Raw genomic sequence first — 20,000 nt, 5'->3', positions numbered from 1 at the left:
CACTGGCTACTTTATTAGAAGCACCTACTCTTATATCTCATTAATGGTAACTTTATTAGACACACCTACTTTAATGTTTAATCATTGGCCACTTAATTAGAAACACCTACTTTTGTATGTCATCACTGGCTTTTTTATAAGAAACACCTACTGTTGCGTCTCATCATTGGCCACTTAATTAGAAACACCTACTTTTGTATCTCATCACTAGATATGTTTTAAAAGGTACCTACTCTTGCGCTTAATCACTGGCCACTTTATTAGAAACACCTACTCTTATATGTCATCAATGGTCACTTTATTAGAAACACCTACTTTTGTACTTCATCAAGGGCATTTTACTAGAACCACCTACTTTAATGTTTAATCACTGGCCACTTTATTAGAAACACTTATCACTGATGAAGGTCTAGAAGAGAGCTAACACACACTGAGCACCAATGGAAGAGCCTGATTCTATAAATGAACACCAGCAAGATGGAGCTACAAGGGAGGGGTTTCCAATAAAGTGGCCAGGCATTGTATAGTAGCTGCCTATGTTCTCTATAAAAGTGTTTTTAAAGGCTGTTCCTATGCTGTATGTAGGCTGTTTATCAGTGTTTAACTGGTTGTGTGTCCTTGAAGAATCACTTCCCAGGAGTGACTTTGGGAGCGCTCGTCAGCCGAGTGATTAAACGTGAACGAGAAATTACAGCCAATCAGACGACATCATGGTGGTGATGCTGATGAATAATTGATGGGCAGAATTAGCATGCGGATGAGGAAGACACTGATGTTGAACAGTGGGCTCGGATCAGATGCTCTCTGCAGGTAAATGTTTGGGGATATTATGTAAATGTGGAGCTGAAATATTGTGCGTGTGTCACAGTATTCTGACAGAGAGAGAGAGAGAAAGATCACTGATGATGATTTAATGAGAGAGAGAATCAGACTCAGGTTAAGCAATTCCAGAACACTTTATTGCATCACTTTTGCATGTCATTAGTCTATTAATGTAGGATGCAATTATGCTTTAATTTGATAGTGATTAAGAGCAGCATTTAAGAGTTCAGGATCTGTGCTGCCGGTTCCTGCTGAGAAAAATTACAAAGTAAAATCTGAAGCTGAAAAAAAAAAAGAAAGGCTGAATCTGTTTGGCTGAAATGTTCAACACAGTGATTCCGATTCCGGTTATAGACTTTAAAAGTTATTTGCAGTGGTCATGGAGTTGAGGAGAGTTTATCTGATTGGTCTCAAAGTTGAGAAAAGTGGTTCGGATTGGTTGTAGCTTTAAGGAGCATGAGTCTCATTGGATATACAGAGCCTCGCAAAAATATTCAGCCCCCTTGAACTTTTCAACCTTTTCCACATTTCAGGCTTTCATAAAGATATGAAATTGTAAAAGTTTAAAATATCTTTTTGTATAGTTTAAAGTATTTAATACCTTTTGTTCCACTTCATGATTGTGTCCCACTTGTTGCTGATTCTTCACAAAACATCACAATTTCAAGTCTTTATGTTTGAAGCCTGAAATGTGGCAAAAGGTTGAAACATTTAAGGGGGACGAATACTTTTGCAAGACATTGTAGACTTGAAGAGTGTCGGTCCGATTGGTTTTAGAGTTGAGGAGAGTGAGCAAGATTGATTAAAGGGTTACAGAGAGCAAGTCTGATTGGTTGTGGCATTGGGGAGTGTGGATTTTATTGGAAATAGAGTTGAGGAGTGTCAATCTGATTGGTTTTAGAGTTGAGGAGAGTGAATCTGATTGGTTAAATGGTTTAGGTGACTGTGTCTAATTGGTTGTAACATTAAAAAGAGTGGGTTTGAATGGATATAAAGTTGCGGAGAGTGGGTTTGATTGGATATAAAGTTGCGGAGAATGGGTATGATTGGAAATCAATTTGAGGCGATTGGGTATGATTGGTTATAAAGTTAAGGAGAGTGGGTATGATTGGTTATAAAGTTAAGGAGAGTGGGTATGATTGGTTATAAAGTTGAGGAGAGTGGGCATGATTGATTTTAGAGTTAAGGAATGCAGGTCTGACTGGTTAAAGGGTTGAGGAGTGATACTATAATAGTTGAGTAAATAAGTCTCGATGATGATGCTCTTCATTTTCTTCTCTCCTTTCAGCTATTGCTGATTCTTGGACCTTTCTGCTACGTTTTTTCCAATCATCGTTATCTCTAGTTTTCTTTTTCTCTCTATTTGTCTTCTGACTCTCTTTAACAGGAATTTATACATATACATGCTCTCTCTCTCTCTCTCTCTCTCTCTCTCTTTGAAGTGTAAATATCTTCAGCAGTAGTGCTGGCTAATGAAGCTGCTGGTCTGCCTTAATTAGAAGCAGCTTCGGTTCCCTTGACAAGCCGCAAGCTCAGAGAGTCAGAGAACAAATCAGGCAGAGAAAGACAGAGAGAGAAGGAGAAAAGAAGAACAGAGAACAGCTGACTGAAGTGTAGATATTTTATTTTGAATCTGAATCATTTATCAGCTGTTAGCGCCTCTCGGATAGGCAGATATTAAAGCGTTATTTTAGTTTAATCAAATGTACTTATCTTCTCCATTAGCTCAAACACACACAACCACAGATACTTGACCATTCTGTTTGGTGCATTATGAACTTTTTACATTAGCCTCTAAGCTCCGGGGTAAAACTAAAGCCAGATCAACTGAATTTGGGGTCACAGATCAGTCAAACTCTTCTTTTAATAGTTGGAAACTGTGTACAGTGAAATCAGTACTACAGCTACAAAACTAATGTAACTACAACTAAAGAAAACGCACACCCCAAAGATTAGCACTTAAGCTATGAGGCTAATGTAATTACAAGTAAAGGACACATATGCTCCAAAGATTAGCTATTGGGCTAATGTAGCTTATAAATACCTAAAACGTATACCCCAACAATTAGAACTGGAGCTATGAAGCTAATGTAGCTAGCAAATATTCTAAGCATATACCCCAACAATGAGCAATGGAGCTATCAGGCTAATGTAACTAACAATGAATGAATAAATGAAGTTTTATTAAGTATATATTGCCTTTCTAGAAATCCAAGGATGCTTTACAAATATGTTTTTACACACAACCATTTATACTCAGCACTCATCCACACACCGGTGAGAAGTAACAGCCAGTAGTACACAGCGTACTTTTAATATCCATGCTGCAAACTGTACAGCGGGCAAGACTTTCATTGTTTTTTACTTTTAACAGACATGGATATACTTTAGAGTAGTCAGAGACGAAATGAGTTTTGATGGGAGCCATGATGCTCCTGAATGCATCCTGTCCAGAAGGGAAAAAAAATCACTTCCTGCTCACACTTAAAACTGATTGGCTGACTTACAGACTCTTTGCAGAGAACAGGCCAATCAGAACCCTCTCTGTTTTGCATGTGCTTCATGAATATACACACGAGGGGAATGCCTTTATCTTCCTTCCATGCGATTGTGTTTAAAAAAGCCTGTGTCGCCTGCGTGCACGTTTGTGTTCACTCCGGGCCACTCGTTCTAGATTCCGGGAGATTTTGTCTTACTTGTGGGCATCAAGAAGCCGTTATTAATATGCGGTAGACTCCCAAAGAGACTTGGGATATTTCTGGCATATTTGCAGCACATTTCTCTATTTTCAGTGTCTGTGTTTTCATTTTGATGGATGCATTTTGTGCTTTTGCAGCTCTTTAAGTTCTTTTCATTTGCAGTGTGTTGGGCTTTCTCAGCCACCATATATAAATTTAATTTTTCAATAAACTTTCAAAGTTTTCAGTGCCTCATTTTAAATGGCAGGGCCCTCGGAATTCTACCAGTGAAGTGTGGAGCTACTTTGAGCTTGGTAATGGTGTAAAAATAGTGATTTCTTTGCATGAGTATGCCCCTATCACTAGCATTGTAAGTCTATTGGGAGCATCTGGTAAAAGTGCTGTATTTTGGAATGCGGGGGGTGAATAGAGGTGGGCTATTCAACAAAAGTTTGCACTTGTTATCATGTTTCACCACAACCCAAGTCCATTTCACACCAGATTTCTCCTTTAATGTGGGTAAACTGTGTACATTGTTTTTGCTGAATTCTTACTTTAATGAATCAAAAAAGAAAGAAGAAAGATTTGACAGGATTCCTGACAAAAGACAAAAAAGAAGAAGAGAATAATAGAGGCTGTGTGTTATGTAAGAGGTTTGGGGTAAGTGTGTGTAAAAGAGCGAGAGAGAGAGAGAGAGATTAGATCTGTGCTGTTTCTGCAGATGGGGATTGAAGCTCCAGTGAGAGAGAGGGGCAGACTGACAGTTAGAGATCCAAAAATACTTTTTGGAAAGACTGAGTGTAAACAGCAGAACCAGCAGAACGGAGGGATGAGGGATGAGAGATGGAGGAGGAAGGAGGTTGGGAGGGTGGGGGGGAGTGAGAATGATTGGTGGAAGACAGACAGATAAAGGCTTGTTGTTATGCAACATGACTTGTAATACAGTGATCACATCACTTCCTCAAAATGTGCTGAACACACAAACACACACTGACGTTCCTACAGGTTATAATAATACAGTGCTGTGAAAAGTGTTTTTTTAGATTTTGTTACATTTTACTTACATTTTTACATCAAGTTATCAAACAATTTTAATATCAGACAAAGATAACCTGAGTAAAAAAAAACAGTTTTTAAATAATGATTTCATTAATGAAGGGAAAAAGCTATCCAAACAAAACCTGTAAAAGACCTGTAGAATCTATAAATAATTTAAATAGAACGTTTCTGACAACATGAAACAGGATAACATACAGTATGTTAAAAATCAACACATTATGCCCAAATCTGAACAAATTAAACAATAAAACTGACAATAGAAATAATGAGATGAGAAAACAAATTCATTGATCATCTATCAGTCTGGTAAAGGTTACACAGAGATTTATTCACAAATAAAGCAAACATGGAACACTGCTGAGCCGTCCCAGGAGTGACCAGCCTAGTGAAATTACTCATCAGGAGGTCACAAAAATGTTACAATCAAGTTATTAGGTTTAGAGTGCAAATACGTTTTTTCACATAGAGGCAGGTTGGTTGGAATAGATTTTTTCCCTTAATAAATTAAATTATCATTTAAAACTGATTTTTATATTTAATTAGGTCTGATATTATAATGAGTTTCTTAACTGGAAAAGGGGTATACAGCTTCCAAAGTAATGAGCTGTGGAGCAGTGGAACTGTGTTTTATGGAATGATGATGTTTTATGCAGTACTTTTGGGATTAGTTGGAGAGTTATGGATGATGATTCTGTAAGATTATGTAAATATTTGAATGTGTGTTTTAACTAAAATATATATAATATTGTATAAATTAAGTAATTGTAATTAGGTAATATTTTATGTAGAAATTAAGTAAAGGTTACTGAAAGAAAGGATTGACTGAAGTTCAGTTCACTTTGGAACCGAATTGAAGTTACTTTAATTTAAATTAAATTTTCTTAAAAAAAAGCAAGTGCAGAAAGTTGCGAAACTTTTTTTAAAGTAAATTTTACTAATTTTTTTCAGTGTAGAAAGCTTTCCCTGCATTTCTGCCTGTTAGCTGGGAGGTGCTGGTTAGCTAGAAGGCAGGCTAGCTGTGCCTGCAGGACTGTGGTTAGCGTAGCTTGCTTTAGCTTAGCACTATCATTAGCTTAGCCCAGCCTGGCTGGTTACCATTCTGGCTATCAGACTGCGGCCGAGGTGACTGATGGATTTTCTTTCTTTTTTTCTATAAAAGACGAGTCAGCACAGCAGTCCACAGGTGAGCTTGCCTTGGCTGGGCGCTAGCTGTGCTAAGCTAATGCTGCTTCTGGTGCTGCTGGAGGTGATGATCTCAAAACTGTCCTGTGTGTATGTGCTGTTACTTGGCAACGTGTCTGCAGAGTGATACAGATTTGGTGTGAAAATGCTGGGCTGTTATCACAAATATCATCACGGTTAGAACACTTCTCAACCAATCAGATTGTGAGGTTGGAACTACCTGTTGTATAAAACACCAGATCTCCTTTAGTCATCAGTACATCTTCAGGCACCTTAAGGTCACGCACTCAGATGTGCTATTCAACAAGACAACGCTCATACATATACTGATTCGGTCTCAAGAGCTTGCCCTTCCCATACTGCAAAATCTGCAGAAATGTTCAGGTTGCGTGGGATGGATTATCACAGGACATCATTAGGAACCTCTACAACTCCATGTCAATGTTGTTGATATGTTGAACATACAGCTCTGGATAAAATTAAGAGACCACTTCAGTTTCTGAATCAGTTTCTCTGATTTTGCTATTTATAGGTATATGTAAGTAAAATTTAAATTATTGTTTCATTTTATAAACTACAGACAACATTTCTCCTAAATTCCAAATAATAATATTGTGATTTAGAGCATTTATTTGCAGAAAATGAGAAATGGCTGAAATAACAAAATAAGATGCAGAGCTTTTAGACCTCAAACAATGCAAAGAAAACAAGTTTATGGCATGTTCTCCTCCACCAGTCTTACACAATGCTTTTAAATAACTTTATGCCACTCCTGGTATAAAAATGTAAGCAGTTTAGCTTGATTGCCAATTTTGGTCAAATAAAAAAAGCTTATTTTTTTCCCAGAGATGTGTAAATGACTGTACAAGATTGTACAGCACAGCAATATAAATAATTTGTACGGAATCATTATATATTTTTTTAAATCTTTTCAAATTCCTGACAAAAATACAGAATAATACAATTATAATGTGTATGATTTCTGTAGAGCTTTCTGTAGACCTTCAGATCCTCTTGTAGAACACAGGCCTGGTTTAATTTTATACTTTAAATTTCAGCTGTCTAAAAAACTTCTTCCTGTAGATAAAGAGAGTTCTACTGATGTAACAAGTTAGACCTTTTGCTGGCTATTTACCAAAACTATAAGATGTAATATTTGGCAGAAAAATTTACTTGTTAAATAATTAACGTGCTAACTGCCTAACAAGTTGTCCAACGTATTCTGCAGCTCTAGTAGCTCTAGTAGGACTGGAATTCTTTCTTTTTTCCAAATGTAATAATTTTGTTCACAGCTTACAGTCTAAGGCTTCTACCCTATAGCACAGTTTTATACTGTGACTGAAATCTGTAAATGTGCTTTAACAGACACAGTAGAATTAAAAGCAGTCTCCTCTGTGTGAGATGCCTAGAAAGATGCATGCTCTCATCCCACCAAAAGACAACCTGCAGTACACCCATTTGACACATATAATCTACCAATTAGACCTACTGTCAGTCAAGCCATACTCAACCCAAAACCTGAATCAATCACAACCTCAGATTAGCATGCTGTTCTAACTGTGCTTCTTGTAGCACGTAACAAGTAGGAAAAACTTATATCTTAACAATTAAAATTGGAGCTAGAGTCCGAGACTAATGTTACAAACAAGCAATGTAAACTTATATCGAAATACTGGAGCTACACAGCTAATGTAGATAACAAATACATCACTTATATAGGTATAGTAAAACATTGTCTATTTGTAATGCACTTTTTTAAATCCCATCCCATCCACACCCCATCCCACCCCAGCCACCACTTCCAGTACACCTTACAAAATATATAAATAAAACAGTCAAAGTCTATTACTTAAGCAATAATACACTGCAGGTATGTGCTATAACGTCTCATATTAGCACTGCTGTGATGCGGTCGAAGGCACAAGGCTGACGATCAGCACAGCAGTTCCAATATGAAACATTATTATTATACCACAGTCCCTAAACAGGACACAGAATTAAACAGGACGAGAAAATACAATCGGTTTGGTTATAAACATGTTTTTTTCTGCACTGTGCCTATAGGATCCAGCTCCTCCCAGTGGTGTTTAACACATCGCATTTGGTATGTATTTGGTTTGTAAGTGCTGCATCGTTGCTAGGTTACCTGTATGTGGCAGAGTAATATGTGGAGAGCTTCGGTTACAGCGCATTATTGGCTAATAATATCACTCTTAAAATGTCTCTCAGGCAATCAAATTGCGTTTTCTATTATACTATGGTATAGTAAAAAATTATCATGATAAAAGAAGGATCTTTACATCTTTAATTTCATTTAGCCATATCCTCATTATATCTGGATTTGCTCTAATAACTCGCTAAAGATAATCCTAAGTAAAGAATGTGTGTGTAACAGAAAGCGAGTGTGGCGAAAGCCAGAGCTGAACAATTTTCAGGCCAGCCAACCAAACTTACTGTTCTTACAAAGAACTATCAAGTAAAAGATGCAGAGACGGGCTTATTGGAAAATTTGTGTCAGTCAATGAAGAGAGAATTCTAAGTACCTTATTTCAGAATGCTGATACGTCTAGACAACACCAGAAAGTATTTTTTTTTTTTCAGAAAGTACAGTAGGGATGAGTGAGAGGAAAACAAGTACAGGGAAGCCTAATTTTTTTTTTTTTCATAATTTAGCTAGGTCGATTGTCCTACGCATTCTGCTAGTGAGGCCACAACACCAGGAGTGTGAAGACTAGCACATGCCTCCTCCGACACATTTAAAGTCAGACTCTTTTCAAGCTGCTGCTGATGCGGCATTACCGAGTAGCATCACAGAGCGCTCGGAGGAAAGCACAGTGACTCGGTTCCAATACAACAGCTCACAGATGCCATGAGAGCGCCATCTACCCACCCAGAAAGAGCAAAGCCATTTGTGCTCTTTTAGGGCTCCGGCAGCTGATGGCAATAACCTGATGGCAAGCTGCATGACCGGGATCTGAACCAGCAATCTTATAGCCCACTAATTAGCGCTTGACATTCAAGGCTAATGCAGCGTACCGAGTATGTCAATGTGAATTAGCAAAGCTAATCTACCGAAATCATAGTAAGCTCTTCCTCTCGTCCGCCAGATTGCTCGTCAGCTGGACGTGAATCAAACAGGCTTTGGGGACAGTTTTTCAGTTTACGCAGAAACAACGTTCTCCTCTGCGCTGCTCAGCGTGAGGAATCAAAGAAGCTTCAATAGTCTGTCACGCTGCTCTCTCTCTCTGTAGAAAACTCAAGAGTTAGCGCTGCGGCTCATTAGCACTTTACACATCCACAGAACATCCACCATCTGCTTCTGCTAAAGAGTGAGTTTCACACCTTCCACTGCGGCGGCCGGAGTGGCTCTCGCTGTGATTAGCTTGTCATGCTGAGTTCAAAAGCAATCAAAATATGAAGCAGCGGTGTTTTTTAGCGAGTCGCTAGCTCAGTGTTTGATTGTTCTCTGTAAATGTTGTTAGCTGTTATATACTGACGTAAAAGTTTCAGGAAGTTTGGTGTGTAGGGTTGTTTAGTGAGTTGATAGAACACTGGTGTGTACACTCTAAGAAATATAAGTACAGATTTGTACTTAAAAGAGTACAAAGCTTGTCGCTGGGGCTGTACCTTATATTGAGGCACAAAAAAGTACCTTTCAGTGAAAGTCCTTTTTTGTACCCATGGTTTTTGTGGCAGTAAAGATCATAAAGATTATAAACATTATCATCAACTAAATATGGCTCAAAAACTTGATGATACAAAATTGTCTGGCTTTCAAATAAAAAATGTGCAATTTAAATATATATTGTTCATTAGTACAGTGATGCAGAATACTGAATGTACCCTTTGGCTGGTTAAATGGTACAAATTTGTACTTATTGCTGTTAGAAATGACTTTGTACTTCAGAGGGAACAAATCTGACCCTGTAAAGACCAATATTGTACCTTTGAGAGTACAATTATAAAGAGTGTACCTTCGAGTACAAAAAAGTACTCATATCGTACCTCTGTTTTTTAGAGTGTAGAGGTGTTTAGTGAGCTTGTAGAACACTGTTGTCGGAAGAATGTTTGGTGTGTAGAGGTGTTTAGTGAGCTGGTAAAGCACTGTTTGGTGTGTAGTGGTGTTTAGTGAGCTGGTAGAGCACTGTTTGGTGTGCAGTAGGGTTTAGTGAGCTGGTAGAGCACTATCTGGTGTGTAGTGGTGTTTAGTGAGCTGGTAGAGCACTGTTTGGTTTGTAGTGGTGTTTAGTGAGCTGGTAGAGCACTGTTTGGTGTGTAGTGGAGTTCAGTGAGCTGGTAGAGCACTGTTTGGTGTGTAGTGGTGTTTAGTGAGCTGGTAGAGCACTGTTTGGTGTGTAGTGGTGTTTAGTGAGCTGATAGAGCACTGTTTGGTGTGCAGTAGGGTTTAGTGAGCTGGTAGAGCACTATCTGGTGTGTAGTGGTGTTTAGTGAGCTGGTAGAGCACTGTCTGGTTTGGAGTGGTGTTTAGTGAGCTGGTAGAGCACTTTTGTCAGAAGAATGTTTGTTGTGTAGTGGTGTTTAGTGAGCTGGTAGAGCACTGTTTGGTGTGTAGTGGTGTTCAGTGAGCTGGTAGAGCACTGTTTGGTGTGTAGTGGTGTTTAGTGAGCTGGTAGAGCACTGTTTGGTGTGCAGTAGTGTTTAGTGAGCTGGTAGAGCCCTGTCTGGTGTGTAGTGGTGTGTAGTGAGCTGGTAGAGCACTGTTTGGTGTGCAGTAGTGTTTAGTGAGATGGTAGAGCACTATCTGGTGTGTAGTGGTGTTTAGTGAGCTGGTAGAGCACTGTTTGGTGTGCAGTAGGGTTTAGTGAGCTGGTAGAGCACTATCTGGTGTGTAGTGGTGTTTAGTGAGCTTGTAGAGCACTGTTTGGTGTGCAGTAGGGTTTAGTGAGCTGGTAGAGCACTATCTGGTGTGTAGGGTTGTTTAGTGAGCTTGTAGAACACTTTTGTCAGAAGAATGTTTGTTGTGTAGTGGTGTTTAGTGAGCTGATAGAGCACTGTTTGTTGTGTAGTGGTGTTTAGTGAGCTTGTAGAACACTTTTGTCAGAAGAATGTTTGTTGTGTAGTGGTGTTTAGTGAGCTGGTAGAGCACTATCTGGTGTGTAGTGGTGTTCAGTGAGCTGGTAGAGCACTGTTTGGTGTGCAGTAGGGTTTAGTGAGCTGGTAGTGAAGTGGTTGATGGACTGGATGTTGTTAGTGTGATGTAAGTTGAACAGAAGAGCTTCTTTAATACTCAGAAGAACGTTTTTCAGTTGCTGTGGAGAAAGTTTTTAATAATGCTGCCATGAATAAAGAAGTAGACTGGCTCAGCGGCCCAATGTCTGCTCTGTCAGAACATGATTATTTTATAGTTAGCACTAGAGTATGAGCAAAGGGCTGTAGCAGAGCTCGCACTGTTCACCTCCACTCACACTCACACACAAGAGAGAGAGAGAGAGAGAGAGACAGAGACAGAGAGAAGGAGAGATAGAGGGGGGGGGGGGGCAGAGAGAGTTGTCTGTCTTTTGCTTTAATTACTTTAATTAATGAAAGATGGTGAGTGTCTGGTCTTCTTGTGCGTATGTGTGTGGGCTGTCACTCACCTACTGACGTCACTCTTTCTTTTGCTCTCTCTCTCTTTTGCTCTCTCTGACTCATTTCTTTCTTTCTTTCTTTCTTTCTTTCTTTCTTTCTTTCTTTCTTTCTTTCTTTCTTTCTTTCTTTCTTTCTCTATACAATGTATTTTTCAATCCCTAAACTACCTAATCCTATTTATTACCCTATATTTCCTTTACTTCTTTTATTACCCTGATATCTACTTTATTACCCTATATATATAATACAATATATGGTAATATACTGCCAAATATTGCCTTTACTACCCTATATTTCCTACACGTCTTATAATACCTTATATTTCATTTACTACCCAATACTACCATATATTACCTTTATTTTCCTATATCTCCTACATTCCCTTTACTATCCTATATTACCTTTACTACCTTTTACTCCCTACACTACCTTATAACCCCTTTACTACCTTATACTTCCTCCGACTACTACCCTATATCCCCCTTACTACCCTATACTTTCTACACTCTTTATGCTACCCTATATTTCCCTTGTACTACTCTATATTTCCTACAATCCCTATACTACCCTAAATCCCATTCACTACCCTGTATTTCATTCAATCCCTGTTCTACCCTATATTCCATTTACTACCCATTACTTCATATACTGCCCTATATCCCCTTCACCCTCCTAGATTTTCTACACTCCTTCTACTACCTTATATTCCATTTACTCCCCTATATTTCCCCTAACTTCCTATTCTACCCTATATCCCTTTTACTACCACATAATTCCTACACTCACACTACTTCCCTATATACCCTTTACAACCCTATATTTCATACACCCCCTATTTTACCCTATATCCATTTTACTACCCAATACCCCTATACACACCTATTCTTCCCACACTCCATATACTCCCCTATATTTCCTACAATCCCTATACTACCCAATATTCCATTTACTACACTATACTCCCTTTACTACATTATACTCCCTATACTACCCTATATCCCATTTACTACCCTATACTTTCTGTACTTCCCTATAATTTCTATACTACCCTATACTCCCTATACTACCATATAATTTCTATGCTACCCTATACTCCATATGCTACCCTTTCCTTTCTATACTACCCTTTACTTCCTATGCTACCCTATCCTTTCCTTACTACCCTATACTACCTTATACTCTCTATACTACCCTATCCTTTCTATACCATCCTATACTCCCTATACTACCCTATCCTTTCTATACTACCCTATACTACCCTATCCTTTCTATACTACCCTATACTCCCTTATACTGTCTACACTACCCTATACTCCCTATACTACCCTATCCTTTCTATACTACCCTACACTCTCTAATACTCTCTATACTACACTATCCTTTCTATACTACCCTATACTACCCTATCCTTTCTATACTACCCTATACTCCCTAATACTCTCTATACTACCCTATCCTTTCTATACCATCCTATACTCCCTATACTACCCTATCCTTTCTATGCTACCCTATACTACCCTATCCTTTCTATACTAACCTATACTCCCTAATACTCTCTATACTACCCTATCCTTTCTATACTACCCTATACTACACTATCCTTTCTATACTACCCTATACTACCCTATCCTTTCTATACTACCCTATACTCCCTAATACTCTCTATACTACCCTATCCTTTCTATACTACCCTATACTACCCTATCCTTTCTATACTACCCTATACTCCCTAATACTCTCTATACTACCCTATCCTTTCTATACTACCCTATCCTTTCTATACTACCCTATCCTTTCTATACTACCCTATACCACCCTATACAACCATATACTTTCTATACTACCATTTTCCCCTGTACTACTTCATAGGAAAAGCTATACGTAAAATAACTAGAGCTACAAATGGTCCAATCATGACTCTTCAAGACTCTGAAACATTTATTTGCTTGGCTTATCTAGTACTGTCTGGTGCATATGTGCTCCCAGAATTTATGGAGACTAATATGTTATATGGACCTGTAGTTCCAGTGCTGATTGTTGGGGTGTAAACTTCCACCGCTGGCTCTCGGATTGTGATGTTTTTATGCTGGTTTGTGCGAGACAGTTTGAGTCAGTCACGTCGTGGCTATAATGCTTGTTTTCACACTGGGGTGCTGTGAAATCGTCCAAACAAAGTGATCTGTTGTAAATGCACTTAAGGAGATTAGGAAAGAGACTCTTAAGCGTGGGAATATTATGCTTTAAGATCCGAAGAGAGCGGAGGATGATTTGGCTAATAAGCTAACTCATCAGTAGCTGTGAGGTGGCTCTCTGGAACGCTGCTGCTGGCTCTGTTAGTCCTACTTCAGCTCACTCTCAGAGAAATATGAAAAAAGTATATCCTTGGAACTGTGAAGATCTGATTTAATTAGTGAATTAACATTTCTTTCTTTTAAAGAATAGTGCAACTCTTCTTCACAAAAATGTGTGCTACACTTATGTCTTTATGGAACAAACACACTAAATAGATAGATACTTTATTGATCCCCGAGGGGTGGGATACAAAAAAAAAACACCTAGGAACACCCAGTATATAGTTAACACTTAATAAAGTGTTTATTAGGTTTTTCATGGACTAATATACTCTAAGCTAGGGCATATGAGTGTTTACTGAGGGTGTTTATGGTCAACTACCTCTAATCTAAGGGTAAAATATTGTTTATCTAGTGTATAGGTGTAGATAAGTGTTTTTGAGGGTGTTTATGGACTAATGTCTTTGATTTTACTGTTTAAAAGTGTTTATAGAGTAATATCTCCTATTCAAGTGTATAGATGTAGATAAGTGTTTTTAAGGGTGTTTATGGGCCAATGTCTTTGATTTTACTGTTTAAAAGTGTTTATTGGAAAGTTTATAGAGTAATATATCCAATTCTAGTGTATAGGGGTATATTTTTTTGTGTTTTTTGCGTTTAAGATTGTTTATTAAGGGTGTTTATGTAGTAATCTCTTTGTTTCTGTTGCATAGTAGTGTTTATTGTTTATTGCAGGTGTTTATAGAGCTTATGGATCTTATTCTACAGCACAGAAGAGGTGAAAGAGGCTGGTGTTTGCGCTGGAGCAGCTGGAGACGAGTGCAAACGGCTAATTTGTGGAGGAAATCTCAGTGTTTTTGTACTGAAACAGCAGACTGTAGCTAATAGGCAGCTTTTTGAAGGCTAAAGTTGTTCTTGTTGCTACGGTTCAGTGGCTGCGTTCCCTGCAGGGCAGTTCTGGTGTCTTTTCAGCCCTGGGTTCCCGTTTGCCGTCTTTGTGAAGAACATTCCTTATTTTTGCCACCTCAAAACAAACTCCAGCCTAATCAGCAACCCACTGAAACACCGGAGACTACTGCCCTTCAGCTCAGCTGAGGATCATTTTTATTTTCTAACACTACAAAAGTGGAGCTTTTAGACTGCTCTTTCCACACTCACCCAGTGGAGTGGAGTTGGGTATAAAAACGCTCCATCCTGTAAAAAAAAAAAAACTATCTTACCCAGTTAGAGTTGTTGGCAGTGCTGGTAAATGGAAGAAAAAGATGCCTGAAGCTCTAAAAGCTCCCTCACAGAAAGTTATTACAACAAATGGTTATGAATAAACTGCCTGAAGTCTAAAATACAGTTGTTCCACAGTTTTAAGAAGATTTAGGGCCCTATCGTACACCCTGAGCAAAACAGGTTGTGATGCTCTTTGCTATCTTACACCCCGTCAGTAGTCTATTTTCACACCTTGCGCCCATGCCATTAAAATAGCATTAGCATTTAGAAATATATGTACACTGATGGGTGTGGTGGTCTGGAAGTGAGGTGTGTTTAGGTAAGTTTCTGGCATGTTTCTATCTTGGCGGTGGAAAATGCAGGTGCGCTACTGACCGATTTAAACCCAGTCAGCCACCCAATTCTATTTTAGACATGCATGACGCAAATCCAGATTTTAACTCAACAATAAACTAAATAAAGATATAAATGCACTGCTGGTGAACACGTAGGTCAGTATCCTCTGCTGAGACGCACAAAGCGTCGCCCTTTTTAGATACAAATGCGCCAAAGTCCGAGCGCACCTGTCTCTTAAAGGGAATGACAACTGACACACTGATTGGTTTATTTTACCGTTACACCCAAAACACACCCATGACTATTTAAGAGAATTAGTACATGCCTTTTGCACATTTTTGAGCCTAAATCCAGCTGCACGATACGCAGTTGTCGAGTGCACTATAGATCGCTAAAATAGGGCCCTTGGAGTCTAAAACATGTTTAATGTATAACATGTATAACTGAATTTGTGGATCTTCTTTCTGATTGGATACTCGAACAGACTTACACGCTTTGAGTCTTTTCTTATTTATTTATTTATTTTGACCATTTTATCCCCAATTTACACGGCCAATTACCCCACCCACTTATTAGGACTCCCCCTATCACTAGTGATGCCCCAACACCAGAAGGGTGAATACTAGCACATGACTCCTCTTTTTTAAACTGCTCATGTAGCATTGCCAAATAGAATCACAGATGAGCTGGTATGTTTAAGATCATGAGCATGAGATTTTCTTTTTTTTTTCCAAACGATAGGCTTTTCATCAGATAGTTAATAGTTAATATTTGTCTTATTAGTCCATAATCAGTACATCAGGCGTGTCTCTGAACTTCTTGGTAAATTTAAACCTGGCTTTCCTATTCTTCTTGCTAATTTAGTGGTTTTCATCTTTTGTTGAAACCTCTGTATTTGATGGTGATATTTTCACTCTTCCCCTCTGAAAGTTGTTGCTGATGTCACTAACAGTTGTTTTAGGGTTTTTCTTTATAAAATGCACAATGTTTCTATCATCAACTGCTGTGGCGTTTCCTTGGTCTATCTGTTTAACATCTGTTACCTAGTACACCAGTGATGACTTTCTTCTTGAGGACATTCTAAATGATTGTACTGGCTATGCACAATATTTTCCATTTTCTCTCAGATTCACTGTTGCTTGTTTTTACTCATAGTCAGCTCTCTGATTTTCATGTTGGTTACTCCTCTAACTACAAATGCACAGTCTGCACAGTCAAAACCCAAATCGGAAACTGAATGTAGATATTTGGTGTTGTGTAATGTCTGAATAATTAATGTGTCAGAACACACCTAGGCAAGAAAAACACACCTCAGAGTCACATGTTCCAATACTTTTGCTTGAAAGAAAAATAGGTGGGTTTAGACAGAAGGTGACATCTTCTGAACTGTGTATCAGATCTAGATGTAAAAACCTGAACATAAAAGCTGAAATGTTAATATTTTATCAAATATTAGTATTTTAATATGAAACCCAAATGTTTTTAATGTTCTATGACTTTTGTAGTGCACTGTATACTTCTGTGCTGTTGACTCAACGTTTTTTTTTTTTCTACACCGTAGCCCATGCGAGTGCCCTATGCAGTGGAACATGTTTATACTGTAACTGCAAAGGCAGGAATGTGTGGGCGGGAACACAAGGGTCAGTGGACCAATCACAGTTGCTGCTGCTGTCTGCTGTCTGCATTGCGCAGTTACATTTCTGGGGTTGTGCTTATTGAACTATGGTGAAGGGCAGGGTTTCTCAACCGGGGGTCCGCGGACCACCAGGGGTGCTGCGAAGCACCCTCTAGGGGTCCGCAGGCTCATCCTCAGAGGAAGACAGTAGTCTGTAGTGAGCGCTTTAAATCAGGGGTCTCAAACTCGTAGCCCGTGGGCCATTTGCAGCCCGCAGAACGATATTTTGTTGGCGGCTACTTGAAATCAAATTTTAGTGCAAGAAAGACGCATCCTCTCCCTGTCCACCAGCACAGCGCATCATATTCATTTTAATAGAGAGAGACGCTGCATGAGCGCAGCCCCGCCCTCCGGCAAAAAGTTCAGCTGTGTGTGAGAGAGGCACATACCAGCCTCACACACACAGAACAGCTGCCTTTCAACCTTGGAGGAGAAGCTGAAAACAGATTTATAGAACTATACATCACAGTGAGGTTCATTAAAAATCTTAAACTTATGATTGACTACATCTGTTGCTTGATTTGAATAAAAAAAACGTCACGGATATGCCCACACGGTTACGCCCACACGAATACGCCCACACGGTTACGCCCACATGGTTACGCCCACACGGATACGCCCACACGGATACGCCCACACGGATACGCCCACACAGTTACGCCCACATGGTTACGCCCACACGGATACGCCCACACAGTTACGCCCACACGGATACGCCCACACGAATACGCCCACACGGTTACGCCCACACGGTTACGCCCACACGGTTACGCCCACACGGTTACGCCCACACAGTTACGCCCACACGGTTACGCCCACACGAATACGCCCACATGGTTACGCCCACACAGTTACGCCCACACGGATACGCCCACACGAATACGCCCACACGGTTACGCCCACACGGTTACGCCCACACGGTTACGCCCACACAGTTACGCCCACACGGTTACGCCCACACGGTTACGCCCACACGAATACGCCCACACGGTTACGCCCACACAGTTACGCCCACACGGATACGCCCACATGGATACGCCCACACGGTTGCGCCCACACGGTTACGCCCACACGGATACGCCCACATGGATACGCCCACACGGTTACGCCCATACGGATACGCCCACACGGTTAAGCCCACACGGATACGCCCACACGGTTACGCCCACACGGTTACGCCCACACGGATACGCCCACACGGTTACGCCCACACGGATACGCCCACACGGTTACGCCCACACGGTTACGCCCACACGGTTACGCCCACACGGTTACGCCCATACGGATACGCCCACACGGTTACGCCCACACGGATACGCCCACACGGATATGCCCACACGGTTACGCCCACACGGTTACGCCCATACGGATACGCTCACACGGCGACCCCAGTCATCGGGTGTTCTGTCGAGTTGTGTTAACCTGTAAATCCGTGCTACCCTTATGTGTATATTTAAAGGTTAAAATTAGAGCACAATATTAGAGCATGTTTCCAGTAAGAAGTTCATGTACTATATTTGGAAAGCCTAAATCCCAGTTTAGGGTAAAGTTATGGTAGAGTTTATTATTATTAAACTCAGTTTTTTTAGATATTTTATTAATATTATTATTATTATTTGGGGGGTCTTGATGCTTTCAAGTTGTAAACAGGTGGGCCGTAATGTAGAAAAGGTTGAGAACCCCTGACCTAGGCTACAGCGTAGGTTCAACGCAAATTGGCCTTTAGTGCTGATTGGTGTTTATTTTTTTAATTGGCTTTTCATCTGCATTAGTACAGTAATGGGTGTACATAAGCCTCCATTATTTTAAAACTACTTTCCCCTCAGAATTAGCTGTAGTTCTAATTGGGGGTTGATTGACTGCATATAAATGAAGGGGGGCTTTAATCTCTTTCTCTCTCTCTGTCTCTACAGGTGTGTAAGGATGGTTCTCGTTAACTCTTAAAAAAAACATCAGAAAATCATCACATCACCAAACTGTGAGTAATTTATTTTTTTAATATAGTTTACATTGGTTTATGTGAATCTGGCCACTGTGGCTGACCAATCACATCGCTCGCTTAAACCAAAACGAACACACTGGGATTTAAGGTGGATATTTTTGCTGGATTTCATTTGAGCTCTGGTGCCTAAATTTCCGAGACTCTATAAATATACTCATAACACATTATAATGCATTCATAAGACGTTATAAACATGGCTATACATATTTATAAAAATGTATAATTCATTATAGCCATGTTTATTATGCATCATGAACTGTGATTATAATGCGTTAATAGCGGTGTTTATAACATGTTATACATCAATACCAAGAAACGCCATTCCCTGCTTGCAGACTGTATTATAACTAAAAAAGCTTCCAACTTATAAACACACCCTTAGTAATCCTATAGATGTATATTATAACCACTCATAAATTATTCTTGTCTTGAATAAAATAGTAATTATAGTCTATTATAATGTATTATAACAGGTCTTTGTGCACTCTAAGTAAAGTGCCAGACTTTCATTGTAGGACTAGATTATTAATGATAGAGATACACTATTTTAGCATATATATTATAAGCACAGCTTATAATGTATTATGATCACAGGTCATAATGCTTAACAAACATGGCTATAATGGGTTATGCATTTTTATAAACATTTATAGCCATGTTTATAATGCCTTATGAATGCATTATAATATGTTATGAATGTGGTTATAGCGTCTAATAGAGATGACATTCATAGAAAATGTTTTCGAAATTTCAACTGGAAAGACATATGATCAGAATCTATGATGTGACCTTGCACATTAACATTATAGAAAAAGCAGTAGTATTACAGTGGCTTGCAAAAGTATTCAAATCCCTTGAGCTTTTGAGTTTTTTTTTTTTCACTTTTTGTCACCTTATACAACCACAAACGTAAATGTTTTTTTTAATAGAGATTTTAAGTGATAAATCAACACAAAGTAGCACATCATTGTGAGGTGAAATGAAAATGATACATTGTTGTTAACATTTTTATTAAAAAAAAAAATCTAAAAATGTGTGATGTGCAAAAGTATTCAGCCCTCTTTACTCTGAACCCCCTAAATAATATCAAGTGAAGTCGACTGCCTTCAGAAGTCACTGAATAAATTAATAGAGTCCAGCAGCTG

At 39.2% G+C, this 20,000-nt stretch overlaps 1 protein-coding gene across 1 annotated transcript in view; it reads left to right on the top strand.

Annotated features, from left to right (window-relative positions):
- elfn2a (extracellular leucine-rich repeat and fibronectin type III domain containing 2a) overlaps positions 1-20,000 on the top strand; it is a 155,104-nt gene that overhangs the window by 73,578 nt on the left and 61,526 nt on the right. The window contains exon 3 of the mRNA XM_022668147.2: positions 18,767-18,831. The gene's annotated coding sequence lies outside the window, so the exon portion shown is untranslated. The remainder of the gene's footprint in view (positions 1-18,766; positions 18,832-20,000) is intronic.

This window comes from Astyanax mexicanus, chromosome 23, assembly GCF_023375975.1.
Source record: "Astyanax mexicanus isolate ESR-SI-001 chromosome 23, AstMex3_surface, whole genome shotgun sequence".
Lineage (NCBI taxonomy): Eukaryota > Metazoa > Chordata > Actinopteri > Characiformes > Acestrorhamphidae > Astyanax > Astyanax mexicanus.
The sequence above is the reverse complement of the archived record's forward strand: the minus strand, read 5'-3'. Positions and strand labels throughout refer to the sequence as shown.